Genomic DNA, 17,350 nt, shown 5'->3' with positions numbered 1-17,350 from the left:
GGCAACATCTATCATGAATATTTGACCGCTTAAGCCAAATGTGTCAATATTAAACCCGACACCATATTTTGAACATTTCCTAATTTAACCGAATATTTTTGCATTAACATAATGCCAGCTAAGATAATCATTAGATGGATTGCCCAAAATATTAAGAGTTGTACTATCTCATCGTAGAAGCCAACCAAATATGGCAATTTGGCCAAGTGGTTAAGGCGTTTGAATTCAAATCAAATGGCTTCGAATCTTGCAGTTGTAGGGATTCTTTTACTATGTTCTGGAAATCATTTACTAACATTGCTTCTGAGCTTTAAACATTAAATATCCCAATAGTAGTCAAATGTATGTGCATAGATATACTTGTCAACATTTAAATCGTATCGCTACCCAAAGAATAAAGACTTATAATAGTCCTCTTTTCTACTTTATTAGCATGCTTAGATACATAATATTTGCAACATTTAATTACAACCAATACTAAACTATGTAACTATGATAGAGAGCAAAATAGGACAACTTAGCGGAGTGGTTAAGGTGTTTGATTAGAAATCAAATGGGTTCGCCCTCGTAGGTTCGAATGCTGCATTTGTCGACTTTGTTTCAGTTAGGTGTTGACTACTTTCAATAACATTGAGATTTTGTGATGTGAACCAATGCATCTTCCATCTTAGCAAGGTGAGACACATACACAAGCATGACTTCTTAAGTCCCATGGAACAAATTTCGCAATATAAAGCTAGTATGACAACGTGGCCGAGTGGTTAAGGTGTTTGACTCGAAATCAAATGGGTTCGCCATTGTAACTTATATCGAGCTTGACATGTGCCCACCAATAGATATCTGATCTTAGAAAGCATTGGTCACCACACAGAGAAAACTAAACTTTCTAAGATGAATTTTTGAAGATTGGCTTCCGTAGGTATCGTAACCAATAGCTCACCTAGTGAAATGTAATTACAATAACCTACTAGTGAACACAGAAATAGTAGTATTACCTTAAGAATAACTACTCTTTCTGGCGTTTTTTGTTCGCTTATTATCAAGCTGAGATAGATAATATCTCCAACATTTTAGTGTGGACAATACTCAAATCAATTCATGATTTAAACTAGAAACACTTTTCCTGAGTGCTTATGGTGGTTGACTCAAAATCAAATGTTTGCTTCTCGGAGTTTGGAATCCTACATTTGTAGACTTTCGTTTAGAATCTTTGATGTTGCCTTCATTGATTTACATCGAGCCATTGTGTAGCAAACCAATACATATCACAATTCAGAGAGGCGAAATATATCATGAATATTTGACCGCTTAAGTCAAATGTGTCAATATTAGCCCAACTCCATATAACCGAATATTTTTGCATTAAGATAACGCCAACTAGGAAAATCATTAGAAGGATTGACCAAAATATTAATACTTGTACTATCTCATAGAAGCCAATAAAATATGGCAATTTGGCCAAGTGGTTTAGGCGTTTGACTTGAAATTAAATGTGGTCGCCCTCGTACGTGCCAATCATGTAGCTATCGAGATTCTTTTAGTAAATTGTGGAAACTATTTACTAACATCGAGCTTTTGTGCTTTAAACATTAAATATCCCAATAGTAATCAAATGTATGTGCATTAACATACTTGTGAATACTTAAATCGTATCGCTTCCCAAAGAATAAAGACTTATAAGAGTCTTTTTTTCTGCTTTCCTAACATGCTTAGATAGATAATATTTGCAACATTTAATTACACCAATACTAAAACATGTAACGATTGTAAAGAGAAAAATAGGACAACTTGGCCGAGTGGTTAAGGCGTTTGACTAGAAATCAAATGGGTTCGCCCTCGTAGGTGCGAATCCTACAATTGTCGACTTTGTTTCAGTTAGGTGATAGTATCTCCAAGATTTTAGTGTGGACAATACTCAAATCGATTAATGAAAACTAGAAAAACAATTTTCCCGACTGCTTATGGTGGTTGACTCAAAATCAAATGTTTCCTTCTCGGAGCTTAGAATCCTACATTTGTAGACTTTCTTTTGGAATCTTTGATGTTGCCGTCATTGATTTACATCGACCCATTGTGTGGCAAACCAATACATATCACAATTTAGAGAGGCGACATCTATCATGAATATTTGACCGCTTAAGTCAAATGTGTCATTTTTGTCCGCCGGAATAGTAACCAACGGAGAAGAGCACAGTAATATGGAATAGAGCAATATTGTAACGCATGTAAACGGTTCACGCGGGAACCATGAATGGCTAAAAGACCCTGCCTGCGTATATATATGGCAAAAAACCTCTGATAAAGGTAGAATGTAATTTTGAATGTAAAAGGCGTATCTTAATTGAATTTTATCTTCTTTGATATATGTGTGTATCTTTGGTTAACCTACCGTGTGTCTATAATCCTTGGTGGCGTAGCACAATGGTAAGAGTGTAGGCATGAGTAACAGTGTGTGTGCTAGCCCACTGTCAAAGGAGCTCGGTTGTAGCCATCTCCCTTCTACGTTGCTAGGTTACAAGAGGTATCCCACTAAGTATTACGCACAGACGCTACCATTCGTTGTCACACAGTCACTTTGAGGTCTAGGTCGAAGGATTGACCGTAGACCGTATTCCTAATCGATAACACTTTTGGCACGCTTGGTGATCTGTGTCTTGTCATAGATGAACAACGACGAATGGATGTTTAGCCGCAGACGCCCCAGAGAACCAACACGACAAGACCGACCAATCACAAGGTCCATCACACGCCAGGCATAGGAACGCACACGGTAAAAGCCTTGCCTCAGTGACCTCAGTGATACCTGTCGGGACCACAAAGACGATTTCTCGCTGTCCAAATACCTCGGCGATACACATGAAGCACGCTCACCACAAAAGCACTGTGGCCTTTCCCTGCCTGCCGTAGCACCCAGCATGGCCTTTGCTTATCCCCACTTCAACGGCGAAACCGACGCCGCAACCCACATCCGATTATTCCTCAATGTCTAGAATGCAAACCACATGGTGCAGAGCCTTTCCAAAGCAGTAGTGCACCAGTCCAAAATGATGGAGTTCGGATTAACCTTGGATGGGAGATCGGCGTTTTGGCATTCACAGATGGATTTGCCAACAATCACTACCTTTGACCAGCTCCAGTCAGCCTTTCTACGGTTTTTTTATCAGAGGGTGCCGCAACGCGAAATCCTCAGGCAGTTTTCCACAATTAAATAGTTTCCAACCGAGACGGTAGCGGATTTCAGTTTACGCTTCCAAAATCTACGGCGGAAATTAGAACGGGGCCCAACGGAGGACGAGGCTAGGGAGACATTTGTGGCAGCATTACGTCGACCCATACGAACAACGCTCAACAACAATAGCGTGAAAGGGGAAACAGTCGATATGGTCATAGAAAGAGCGCTATAACTCGAGCTCGACGAAGAAGAGGAAAGGTTTTCCATGTCCTCATTGCGACAAGCGTTAGCTCAGGATGAGGAACGACATTTTCGCCAAGCGATCCAGTGCATGATTTGCTTAAATTAAGGGCATTCCGCAGTTAAATGCAACATGTGAATCCACTGTCCAGTATGTCACTCGAAAGCTCACATAGTTGAGCAGTGCGAGTACAATATGTTGAACAGAGCCACGCCCACAATACGCATCGTGGAAACACAGCGTCCCCCACGCCGTAATGAACAAAGGCGGCAAGAAGATTGACCACGGTATATGGATCGAAACCCACGCAATGACCGGCACTACCGGAATCGCCGAAATCACAACGATTCCGAGGAAGACGAGCCGAAGGATGAAGACTACCGTGGCAACCCCAGAAATACTAAAGGGGGCAACGCTATGAGAACTACCGTCCGATGAACAAACGTGGAGGCTTCAATGGGCCTCATGGAAACCATCGTCAATATCGGGACCAACGGCGGTACGACGAAAGTTTGGACGAAAACCGACACCAGGAACCACGCCGACACCAACATCAACCACCGCGTACGCTTCGACGAACGAATCAGGACTGGGAGGAGCAAGTCACACCTAGGGATCGGCACACACCACTAGGGGCCGACAAGGTTGAATCTAGCATCCATTTTTTTGTTTGTCAACAGCCCGGACATTATGCCACACAATGCCCAGTACGTAAGGGCAAGGGGCCCGCCGTCAATACGATTACGGCGGAAGTACAGCAAGTCACAACACGTCAACAAACAAAAAAAGTTTATTGGGCCGCGCAAGATGAGATACGGCGAACAGCCCAAGAATGGGTTGAAAAAGCAAACGCAGCAAATACGGACCGCATGCGAAAGGAGTCTGCAAACACGGTGGAGCTATTGGAGGAAGAGGGACCATCTCCGGACCCCATATGGCAAGCACTGACAACCGGCGAGATAACGTTAACCATGGACAAGTTGCTGCAACTAGTCCCACGATTCCGCCAGGCCGTGGAAGAGTGGATGACGGGCAGACCTGGGGTAGACGTTGCCGCGAATTTTATATACATTAGCGACAGACCGACATTGGTGGATCACCACAACCTGGTTATTAAGTTAATACCACACGGTCAGGAAATCCCAGGATGTGTGATCTATGGTGGCTCGGGCGTTAATGTAATTAGCGCGAAGACATGCGAACAATTGGGAATTTCATAATTGGGAGCATGCCCATTTTGGCTTCGCATGGCGGATACTTGCTCAATATGACCATTGGGGTTGATACGCAAGGTAGGCATTATCGTGGGAGGAGATCGCTTCGACATCTCGGCGGTAGTCCTCACCCTTGACGCCCCAGGGACGTATCCAATGTTGTTGGGCAGACCGTGGCTTTGTTCTGCGAATATCAAGCAAAGCTGGCAACACAAGTGTATCAGCTTTCAACGCGGACGCACCAAGGTCCGCGTACCTACAAAGGAAATGGTGACACAACCCAAGGGCATAACACCATTGTACGCAGACGATATAAATATGCAGGCTGGGGTGGATGATACGGAATTAGAGGTATACCTAAACGAGCACCCTCGGATTATTCCGTTGTTCAAAATCGACGTTATCGAAACCACAGCGGAATATGCCATGCCTGCTACACTCCACGACGAGGCTTACGACCCAAACCCGGAGTCAATATTAGAACTAAGCAGAGCACGGGCAACGTTCGAGAGGTCAATGGAAATTTCACGGCGAGTCACCGCCTCAGCCTTGGAAGAAGTAAACGTGGGTACGGCGTCAGAACCCCGTTTCCTCTCCATCGCAAAAGAATTAATGTCGAATTAGAGAGACGCGATGATATCACTACTCAGGAAGTATAAATATGTGTTCGCCTGGGCTCACGAGGACATGAAGGAGTTAGATCCGAAGTTCTATCAACATAACATCAATTTAGCAACCGACGCGAAACCGGTCCACCAACGTCGATACCGCATGAACCCAAACTACGCGGCCCGCGTAAAAGAATAAATTGACAAACTCCTCATGGCTAGATTCATACGACCAGTTAAACAAGCTACATGGTTAAGCACGATAGTAGTCGTACCAAAGAAAAATGGCAAAATACGGGTATGCGTGGACTACCGGAAATTAAACGTCGTAACCATTACAGACGCATTCCCTTTAGCTTTCATTGATAGCGTACTGGACGCGGTCGCGGGGCATGACATGTATAGTTTTTTAGATGGCTTCAATGGGTACAACCAAGTATGCATGCACCCCGACGACCAAGAGAAGACGGCGTTTGTCATGTTGTAGTTGTCTCAATGTTTGGGCTAAAGACGGCGCCGGCGACATTTCAACGGACAATCACAGAGAATTTTGGGGAATATATTCCGTCCTTCATGCAAGTTTTTTTAGACGATTTTGCGGTATATGGGACAACAACCGACCATTTTACGCATCAGCAACTGTGCCTAAAGCGTTGCCGAACCACACACTTAAGCCTGAATCCCACCAAATGTGTCTTCGGTGTTACCAATGGGGCTCTCCTTGGCCATATAGTCAACAAGAAAGGGATAGCGGTCACTCCAAATAAAATCACCGCGATTACTCACGCGAAAAGGCCGACAAACGCGAAATCACTCAACCGGTTTTTAGGACAAATACGATGGCACAGTCGGATGATACGCTATTTGGCGGACTTCGCCACGTCATTACATGCCACCGTTCATCGAACTCCCTTCCAATGGACAGCTATGGAAGAGAAAGCATATGATGCGCTAAAGGTAATGCTAACACCCGTCATACAGCCACCAGTTTGGGCGAAGCACTAAAATATGTAACTATGATAGACAGCAAAATAGGACAACTTGGATGAGTGGTTAACGCGTTTGACTTGAAATCAAATGGTTTCACCCTCGTAGGTTCGAATCCTGGAATTGTTGACTTTGTCTCAGTTAGGCCTTACTGAGGTGTTTGAGTCCATGCTAAAGTGATGACACGGGAATGTCGACCAAGAACAAGTCACCCTCTCTGAGTGTAACATATAACGGGTACAACGAGTGTACTTTCGGTCCTCGAGCAAAGAGGTGGTTCCCACTGTGGAGTGCCCACCCTCTTGATGAGCAGGCAGCACGGATGTCGTCTTTGTCTAATTGTCTGACTAAGATCAATAGTCTTGAGAGCTCAGGTACATGTCTGACATTAATAATTATGTAGTACCAATATAGAGCCACCGTGAAGGTTGAGCTCTACTGTCTCCATTCCGATAATTGCGCATTGCTGTGAATTTCCGACTCGAACTGAGTCGGAATATCGGGTTGAGTATAGCCGAAATTGGGATCGATGAGGGGTCACATGATATGAAGCGCCCGAATCCAAGAGCCATGTGCTCGATTCCTCTCTCGTAGGCAGAATTTATGATTTGACTGGGTTCTCAATAGTGAGAGGGAGAGAGACAGAGATATAAGACTTGAAATAGAACTGAGATTATATTATTACGAAATGTTGAGAGACAAGCTCAACATTTGTGCATAATACGATGCGTAACCCAGTGCGTAAATCGATACGCACAACATGGCCGTATCGGTGTCAAGACCACGAGGCCGTTAGGAAGATATTCCTCGTAAGGAATAATTTTGGGAATTAATGTAGTAGGCTCATTTATGAGCGGTAAAGTATTATAAGTACTTGTGTCAGCCCGATTGTCAGGGCTTGTATAAAAGGTGATCACTGAGCACGGTGTATGTACAGATTGAGTATTATTTTGAATTGAGTTTCTGTGTGTTCTCTCTCTATGTCAGTCCTGCATATTGTTTATATTCAACCTCTCCATTAAACCTGCGTATTTTCTGTGTTCAGTTTTCTATTGCTTCCGCACGCTATTCTTTTCAGGAAACAAGGTTACAAAGAGTAGGCTAAGGGCTAAAGATTGGTGTTGAACCGAATAAGTTGTGATGAATGAATAGACACCTATTTATAGATCCTTATGGAGTATTCTAGAATGTTCTAGAATATTCTAGATATTAATGATATTTAATATAATCATGGAATATCCTGGAATGTTCTAGAATATTCTAGAATACTCTATATATCTTGTAATAACTAATAATATATTTATTATAAATATATGTCATATATGTTATTATAATGGTTAAAGGTCTAACATATAGACAAAGACGTCTTGGGATCAAATCCTTGTAAGGCCAAAATGTATGTCTTCATGACATTATCCTCCCTTTTCAACAACGAGTTCCACTGGTCGGAAGACAAGATTTCGGACTTTGCTTATGGGAATATTTGTTGTGAAACACAGCAACCATTTCGGAAGCATTAGCAAGATTCTCGAAATCTTCCCATGTTCGATCATTAGGTGTATAACCTAACTAGTCAACCAAATATTACAATTTGTTGTGAACGATCTTGGAATCGAGAATGGAAGAAACTTCATCTTCGAAGCCATTTGAAACTTCGATTGGAGGTGGAGGAGATGTAAGACAACCTGGAATAGAGTTGGTTTTGTAGGGCTCCAAAATGAAACATGGAAGACCGGGTGAAGACGCATATGACGGGGGAGCTCAAGGCAAAATGCCACATCATTAATCTTACAAAATATCACATATAGGCCAAAACGTTGATATTCCAATTTGCAGCAAGGTCCAGTTGTTTTAATGTCACCTTGTAAAACCCATACTCAATCTCCCACTTGAAACATAGTCAATGAATCACGTCGATGACGGTCTGCAACCTTCTTTTGAGTGTTTTAAGCATCACATCAACAGTGCAAATCAATATCTTGAACTTCTTGGAGTCGGCTGAGCCGATCTTCAACAATCGGGTTCGTCGAGATTCGGGATGTTCAAGGATAGTCGAACAAGGATGGTACCCAATGTTTGCAAAAAATGGGGAATATCGCCCGGGGACGCAACAAGGAAAAGCAGATGCTTTATCTCGGTGTTCATATATGGAACTTCAACCAGGAGAGGCCACATGAAAGTCAGAAGCAAATCCTCTCTGGTCTTGACCATCTAGAACTAATGGCATTTCATGTTACAGACACACCCGGGGATTCAAGACTTCTGGACTCTATTCGGGAGCATATTGCGACTGATGAATTCACCCAAGACATTCTGAACCATATTATCCTAGATCGTGCTTCTTGTTAACAATATCAAAATCCTCGTCAAGACTACAACTAGTTCAATTGGCATGATGGATTACTTTTTCGACAAAATCTCTTATATGTGCCTGATGGTCCTTCACGACACCCAGACTTGCAACAATGTCATGACGCACCAATGGTTGGACATTTCGCCATCCACAAGACTTTCACGTTAATTTCTCGAAGGTATTGGTGGCCAGGACTTCGCCATTTTGTTACGGAATATGTTTGTAATTGTGATACATATTGCCGATCCAAAAGAACTCGACATCATCCATATGGCTTATTACAGCCAATGCCTATTCCTGAGAGTCCACAGAAATCTATTTCATTGGAGTTCATTACGGATTAGCCCTTAGCCTACTCTTTGTAACCTTGTTTCCTCATAATATAATCTCATTTCCATTTCAAGTCTTATCTCATAATATAATCTCATTTCCATTTCAAGTCTTATCTCATAATATAATCTCATTTCCATTTCAAGTCTTATCTCTCTCTCTCTCTCTCTCTCTCTCTCTCTCTCTCTCTCTCCTACTCACGAGTCACGATAGTCCTCCAATTGTCAACATTCCTTTCCATTAAGAATAACTATTCCTTTATGTGTTTTTGGTTTGCTTATTATCAAGCTTAGATAGATAATATCTCCAACATTTTAATGTGGACAATACTAAAATCGATTCATAAAAACTAGAAACAATTTTCCCGACTACTTATGACCGTGGTGGACTCAAAATCAAATGTTTGCTTCTCGGAGCTTGGAATCCTACATGTTTGGAATTTTCTTTAAAATCTTTGATGTTGTCGTCGTTGATTTAAATAGACCCATTTTGTGGCAAACCAATACATATCAACATTTATAGAGGCAACATCTATCATGAATATTTGACCGCGTAAGCCAAATGTGTCAATATTAGCCCGACTCCATATTTTGAAAATTTCCTAATATAACCGAATATTTCTGCATTAACATAACGCAAACTAAGAAAATCATTAGACGAATTGCCCAAAATATTAATAGTTTTATTATCTCACGCTAAAAGCCAACAAAATATGGCAATTTGGCCGAGTGGTTAAGGCGTTTGAAATGAAATCAAATGGGTTCGCCCTCGTAGGTTCGAATCCTATAGTTGTCGAGATTCTTTTACTATGTTTTGGAAACTTTTTACAAACATTGAGCTTTTATGCTTTAAACATTAAATATCCCAATAGTAATCTAATGTATGTGCACTAACATACTTGTGAAAACTTAAATCGTATCGCTACCCAAAGAATAAAGACTCATTCTTTCCCAATTTCCTACCTTATTAGCATGCTTAGATAGAACATATTTCCAACATTTAATTACAACCAATACTAAAATATGTTATCGTAGATGGCTACATAGGAAAATTAAGCTGAGTTGTTAAGGCGTTTGAGTAGATATGAAATGTGTTCCCCCTCGTAGGTTTGAGCTTGACATAAGCTATAAAATAAATATCCCATCTTAGGAAGAAGTGGTCAACATATAGAGTAAACTAAAAAAAATTTAACACATTTGTGAACATTGGCTTCCCTATCTATCATTAAAACAGGCTTACCTAATGAAATATAATTGCAATAAGCTAGTAGTGAACACATAAAGAGTAGCATTACCTTAAGAATAACTACTCTTTCTGGCATTTTTCTTTCGCTTATTATCAAGCATAGATAGTACATGCCAACAAAATACGGTAATTTGGGCGATTGGTTAAGGTGTTTGACTTGAAAGCAAATGGGTTCGCCCTCGCAGGTTCGAATACTGCAGTTGCCAACATTCTTCCATTTAGGTGTTGAAACTGTTCACTAACATTGCATTCTTCCATTTAGGTGTTTGAAATTGTTCACTAACATTGAGCTTCTATTCTTTAAATAGTAAATATCCCATTTTAGGAACAAGACTCACAGAGGAAACATGACTTTTAATGTCCCATGTGTTAATATTAGGTTCCCCAGGGATTGGAGAAAAAATAAAGACTTATAATTGTCATGTTTCCTGCTTTATTAGCATGCTTAGAAAGATAATATTTGCAACATTTAATTCCAAATAATACTAAAATATGTAACTATCATTAATAGCAAAAAAGGACAACTTGGCCGAGTGGTTAAGGCGTTCGTCTTGAAATCAAATGGGTTTGCCCTCGTAGGTTCGAATCCTGCAGTTGTCGACATTCTTTTCCCTTAGGAATAACTACTCCTTCGTGCGTTTTTGGATTGCTTATTATCAAGCTTAGATAGGTAGTATCTCCAACATTTTAGTGTGCACAACACTCAAATCGATTCATGAAAACTAGAAACAATTTTCCCGACTACTTATGGTGGTTGATTCAAAATCAAATGTTTGCTTCTTGGAGCTTAGAATCCTACATTTGGTAGACTTTCTTTTAGAATCTTTGATGTTGTCGTCTTTGATTTACATCAAGTCATTGTGTGGCAAACCAATACATATCCCAATTTAGAGAGGCGACATCTATTATGAATATTTAACCCCTAGAGCCAAATGTGTTAATATTAGCCCGACTCCATATTTTCAAAATTTCCTAATATAACTGAATATTTTTGCATTAACAAAATGCTAACTAAGATAATCATTAGACGGATTGCCCAAAATATTCATAGTTGTACTATTTCATGGTAGAAGCCAACCAAATATGGCAATTTGGCCGAGTGGTTAAGGCGTTTGACTTGAAATCATATGGGTTCACCCTTGTAGGTTCAAATCTTACAATTGTCGAGATTCTTTTACTATGTTGTGGAAACTATTTACTAACATTGAGCTTTTGTGCTTTAAACATTAAATATCCCAATAGTATTTAAATGTATGTGCACTAACATACTTGTCAACACTTAAATCATATCACTACCCAAAGAATAAAGACTTATACTAGTCCTCTTTTCTGCTTTATTAGCATGCTTAGATATATAATATTTGCTACATTTAATTACAACCAATACTAAAATATGTAACTATGACAAAGAGCAAAATAGGACAACTTGGCTGAGTGGTTAAGGCGTTTGACTAGAAATCAAATGGGTTCGCCCTCGTATGTTCGAATCTTGCAGTTGTCGACTTTGTTTCAGTTAGTTGTTGACTACTTTCAATAACATCGATATTTTGTGATGTGAACCAATGCATCTTCCGTCTTAGCAATGTGACACGCACACAAGCATGACTTCTTAAGTCCCATGGAACAATTTTCGCAATATAAAGCTAGTATGACAATTTGGCCGAGTGGTTAAGGTGTTTGACTCGAAATCAAATGGGTTCTTCCTCGTAAATTCAAATATTGCAGTTGTCGAGATTTTTGCACTTAGGTATTATTGCTAGTAACTTATATCGAGCTTGACATGTGCTCAACAATAAATATCCCATCTTAGAAAGCATTGGTCACCACACAGAGAAAACTAAACTTTCTAAGATGCATTTTTGAACATTGGCTTCCGTAGGTATCGTAAACACAAGCTCACCTAGTGAAATATAACTGCGATAACCTACTAGTGAACACATAAATAGTAGTATTACCTTAAGAATAACTACTCTTTCTAGCGTTTTGGTTCGCTTATTATCAAGCTTAGATAGATAATATCTCCAACATTTTAGTGTGGACAATACTCAAATCGATTCATGAAAACTAGAAACACTTTGCCCGAGTGCTTATGGTGGTTGTACTATCTCATAAAAGCCAACAAAAAATGGCAATTTGGCCGAGTAGTTAAGGCGGTTGATTTGAAATCAAATGTGTTCGCCCTCGTAGGTTCGAAGCCTGCAATTGTCGAGATTCTTTTACTAAGTTGTGGAAATCGTTTACTAACATTGAGCTTCTGTGCTTTAAACATTAAATATCTCAATAGTATTCAAATGTATGTGCACAAACATACTTGTCAACACTTAAATCGTATCGCTACCCAAAGAATAAAGACTTATAATAGACCTCTTTTCTGCTTTATTAGCATGCTTAGATAGATAATATTTTTGTAAAGAATCAAGAGATGGATTCTTGTGAAGCGGAAGAGATATGAGTTATGTGTGTGTGTGTGTAAGAGAGAGAGAGAGAGAGTGAGAGTGAAACACAAAGAATACGCAAGGTAAAAGTCTATTGACATAGGAGAAAGACTCAACATTATACATGGTGGGAGGAGGGTGCTTTATGTAGTCACCCTCTCTCTTCATTAACTACAAGACTCATGGAGCATGGGGAATGTGAAAGCTCATAAGTTATGTGTCATAGAATATGATTCTATGACTCATACTAAATGCTAGAATACAAACTAGTGACATAATGGTGACTCTTGACTGTTGGAGTGTCTCTTCACTCTCAAGGTGAGTTCACATACTATACCAAGTTGAGCTTGATTCTCAACATGCCCCCTCAAGCTCAAGTCGGGTCGGTTTCAGATGGTATTCGAAATCTACTTCAACTCGCGTTCCGGAGTCCACGTCGACTTGCTTTATGCGGAGTTTCGGAATCCGTGCTCCAGCTTGCGTTGTGCGTAGTTACGAAGTTTGTGCTTCGGCTTGCGTCTTTCTTCGCGGCTTTGCACTGTAGATCGGCTCTTCACTGCTTCATTGCGTGGTTGCGGAATCCACGCGTTATTGTGTAGTGTCTTTAGTACTCCCCCTCAAGCTTGGCAGATCAGGGATCGTCAATCCGAGATCGGTCATGAATTGGCATAGCTTGTCGGCTCCTAAGGCTTTGGTGAAGATGTCGGTCGTTTGAAGATTGGTGCTAATGTGTTGTAGATCGACATCGCCAGCCAGAACGCGCTCTCGGATGAAGTGATAGTGCACTTCGATGTGCTTTGTCCGCGCGTGGAACACCGGGTTCCGAGCCAGATAGATACTGCTCATGTTGTTGCAATAAAGGGAAGTCGGATCCTTGATGGGTACGCCCAAATCCTTCAAAATCCTCTTGAGCCATACGACTTCACACGCAGCTACGGTTGTGCCCCTGTATTCCGCCTCCGTACTCGAAAGAGCGACGGTAGGCTGCTTCTTACTACTCCAGGATATTGCTCCGCTGCCGAGGAAGAAAACAAATCCGGAGGTTGATCTTCTATCAGCTTTGTAGCCTGCCCAATCGGCATATGTGTACACCTCAAGTCGTATTGGCATCGCGATCTTGTAGAGGATGCCGCAATCCATTGTGCCGCTCACATAGCGTAGAACTCGCTTAGCGCAATCCAAGTGAGTATCATGCGGTGTTTGCATGAATTGGCTAAGGAGACCAACCGGATAACTAAGATCGGGTCGTGTGATCGTGAGGTAGATGAGACTCCCGATGAGTTGCCGATACTGAGTTGGTTCACACACTTTGGTGTCGGAGTTCGCATCTATTTTGAGATTACGATCGAGCAGGGTTGCCACGGATTTGCACTCAACCATCCCGAACATGTACAGTAAGTTGAGGATGTAGTGCCGTTTGGAGATCATGATTCCGGCCGGAGTCCGAATTACCTCAATGTCGAGGAATTGGTGGAGCTCCTGCATGTCCGTCATCTCGAACTTGTCGGAAAGGAGGGATTTGACCTTATTGATTTCGACGAGATGCTCACCTCCAATGACTAGGTCATCCACATATAAGATGATGACGATCGGAGTTGCGGAATCGCTTCGTATGTAGAGGGAGTTGTTCGATTTTGACATACGGAAGCCGATTTGATGAAGATATTGCGTTATCTTCGAATGCCAAGCACGCTGTCATGAAGAAAACCGTCCCTTGGTGCAATCGGTGAATAGCGCCCATGAACCGGCCCTTCACGTGTGCGCGCTCTTAATGTATATAATAGAGAATTAGGTACATAGAGATATCCTGGGTAGTTAGATTCGGTAGGTAGGAAGTAAATGAGGGAGACGGCTCCCTTCTTGACGCTATAAAGGAGAGGGAGACACAGGGAGAAAGTCATCGCGCATTGAGGACGAAGTGCTATCGGACTGGAACCGAACGCTTCTCCTCTGTTCGTTCCCCATCGCTCTTCTCTACAGGGTTTCGGGAGGCTCGCGTTGCTTCGAGGAACGCCCGTGTGCTTCCGGCAGCACCTCCACCCTTTTCTCCTTTCGTGCGCAGACGAACAGGCGTCGGCATCTGTTCGTCGGCTTGTTCGGTTGTAACCACTCGCATGCTCTGTTGTGTACTTGATATTCGTTAATATACAAACACTTGTGTCTCCCTATCTCTGTGTCCATTCGCGTCTTCTGTCTTGACGGGCCGTGCCCCCCCCCCTTGTGTTTCTTTGCTCATACATGACCGGGCGTCGCTCTCTTTCTCTTTCCCCTTCATTCACCTGCTCTTCGGTTCAAGACCCCGGTGGTCCCGCCTCGTCTCTCCACACACGCGCGTAACAACGCGACATATTTGGTGAACCCGACGTGAAGCAAGCGGCAGAGGAGCAGAAGATGAGGGGGTCGGATCTTGCAGAGGCCATGGCTTCGACCGTGGACCGGATAGTGAGCGCGGGCGAGGGCACCGGCGCCCTTAACAGGGCTATTGAGGCGATCGTCGGTATGATCGGCCGGTTCAGTGGAATGGATGCCACGAGTTATTTGGCGTCCTACCGGGCGGAGATGTTGATGAGGGATATTCCGGAAGAGAGGCGTCTTGCCGAATTCCCTCGAGTGGCGATGCCAGGCATCCATGCGAAGGTGCTCGAGGTCCGGGCGGAGAGCCGGACATGGGAGGAGTTCGAAGGACGGCTCCTGGAGAAATACGGGTTGGATGACGCGCTTCGACTTTCGAAGCGGAGCTTCATGGAGTGGGTGGAGTCCCCCAACAAAGGAAGAAATGCGTCGGTACTCCTCCGGGAGTTTGAGGAACGCTTTGCGCACCTTTCGGCGCTCGATCGGACCGTTCTGGACACAAGTCATGTCCTACTGTTTGTCAAATCGGTTAATGCATGGGATCGGGGGCAAGTTGGCTCCTTACCAGAAACCGAAGACGGACTGACGACCGACTGGGCCGCGGTAAAGAGAGTCTGCGGCCATTTTGACAAACGGTGGGAGTGGGCTGATACAGAGGCGACCGGGGCGGGACCTGTCGTAGCAAGGAAGCTCGAACCGATACCGCAAGCGCGAAGGGAAGAGACCCGGGAGTGGCTCGAAACCGGTTCTTCTTCGACCGGCGTGATCAGAGGCTCGTCCGGGGGAACAGCTCTGGAGGAGTTGACACGAGCGGTAAAGGATCTCCAGATCGCCCAGGCTTGGAGGGAAGGCGGCGATCAGGCTCGTGACCGACGGCCTCCGGCAGGAAGTAGGTCCATGTGGTGCGACGAGGTAGTGTACCTATGGGAAGACTGCGGGGACTTTATGGAGGCTTTGAGAAGCCGGGTAGTGTACCTATGGGAAGGTCGGGTGCACGCCAACGATACCCGGAGAGCCCTGAACCGAAACGACGGGCGAGGAGGAATGAAAAGGCTGATGGAAGAGGCGGCAGCCCGGCACGCGGAGACCGTCCACTACTCAGCGTCAGCCGGTATTCGGGTCGGAAGCAGCGAGGCCCGGAAGGAGAGCAAAGCCGAGTTCTGGCCGACGGTGCTGGAAGGCCTCGTCGGTGCCCGACTGAAGAGAGACGAGGCGGACCGCGCGGAGAAGCGGGTCTAGGAGGTAACTGGGTGGAGTGACCCAGTCGAAGAAAAGACGGGTTTCGTCGAAGCAGCTTGCCAGAACTATGAGGCTCTGGTTGAAGACAAACGGGTAGGTAAAATCGAAGGGGCCGGACCCTCACAAAGATACGAAACCCGATTCGGGCTGAAACGGAACGAGGCCGGTGAGTCCAGTGCCCGGGATAACCACAAGAAGGGCGGATACCGTTTGGGCACGGAGATCGAAAGGACCACAGACCTATGAAAGGTCCTGGAAGAACGAATCCTCGACAGCAAGGTGGAACTGTCGTTGCGGGAGGTGCTCGGGATTGCCAAGCAGTAGTTCCACAACTCCATCGTGGACTTGGTGAAGAGGAAGAGGCTGTCGACGGAGGCAGAACCGGAAAGGCCGGTGGAAGTGCGGACGGCGCACAGAGAGGACATGGCGCTGGAAGACGAGTGGGCGGAGAGCCACTATTCGAGGCCACACTGGGCCCGAGCGACCACGGAAACCCCGGTGAAGATCGGGGATGTTTAGGAACCGGTGGTAGCGCTGGTGGACCACGGTTCGGAAATAAACCTGATGTCCATGGACTTCTACAAGAAGGGGAAATGGCCAATCAACACTAAGGATGGGTGGAAGATACGGGCGGCGATGCGCGCATCCGAGGAACTACACGGGGCCTGCCCAAACGTGCGAGTCAAGATCGGCGACGTCGAGATAGACCAGCACTTCTTTGTGTAGGAAACGTCCTCGCACCTGGTCATACTAGGGGAACCGTACATTACGGCAGCGCGAATGGAGACCAAGGTGTTGGACAACGGGTCGGCTTACGCGAGGGTCAAGAGTCAGGACGGGCATCATTCGGTCCAGTTCCTGACGGTGCGACCGAACCACGAGCGAAACCGCGAGTCCCTCGGTGGCGAGAACCGAGAGGATTTTTAGAGAGGGCTGCCAAGGCGTGGGGCCGCGACAGTCCGGACACTCCGGGAAAACCCCACAAATGTACAATAGAAGCGAAACTAAAGAAACCTTGTACCATAAGTAGGAAGTTTTGTTTCTCCGACAACGGAGGGTGTACGATAGTCGGCATCGTTGGCCGAGAAAAGACAAGGGCGGAAGAGCGACTTCGGGCGTGCGGAATTCTCGGGCCCAGTGAGGAAATATACGGAGCCATGGAGGCGGTCTCCTT

The 17,350-nt window shown here is 44.1% G+C and overlaps 4 non-coding genes across 4 annotated transcripts; all 4 read left to right on the top strand.

Moving 5' to 3' along the window:
* The first annotated feature begins 1,782 nt into the window (after positions 1 to 1,782).
* TRNAS-AGA (transfer RNA serine (anticodon AGA)) lies at positions 1,783 to 1,863 on the top strand. Its single transcript has one exon. It is a non-coding gene; the product is annotated as a tRNA-Ser (tRNA).
* Positions 1,864 to 10,669: 8,806 nt separating this feature from the next.
* TRNAS-UGA (transfer RNA serine (anticodon UGA)) lies at positions 10,670 to 10,750 on the top strand. The gene has a single exon. It is a non-coding gene; the product is annotated as a tRNA-Ser (tRNA).
* Positions 10,751 to 11,235: 485 nt separating this feature from the next.
* Positions 11,236 to 11,316, top strand: TRNAS-UGA (transfer RNA serine (anticodon UGA)). Its single transcript has one exon. It is a non-coding gene; the product is annotated as a tRNA-Ser (tRNA).
* Positions 11,317 to 11,570: 254 nt separating this feature from the next.
* Positions 11,571 to 11,651, top strand: TRNAS-AGA (transfer RNA serine (anticodon AGA)). The gene has a single exon. It is a non-coding gene; the product is annotated as a tRNA-Ser (tRNA).
* Positions 11,652 to 17,350: the final 5,699 nt, after the last annotated feature.

The sequence above is a fragment of the Azolla caroliniana genome, unplaced genomic scaffold, assembly GCF_043228905.1.
Source record: "Azolla caroliniana isolate FFs.n. ecotype wild unplaced genomic scaffold, voAzoCaro1.0.p SCAF_200, whole genome shotgun sequence".
Lineage (NCBI taxonomy): Eukaryota > Viridiplantae > Streptophyta > Polypodiopsida > Salviniales > Salviniaceae > Azolla > Azolla caroliniana.
This window is presented reverse-complemented; position numbering and strand designations above follow the sequence as displayed.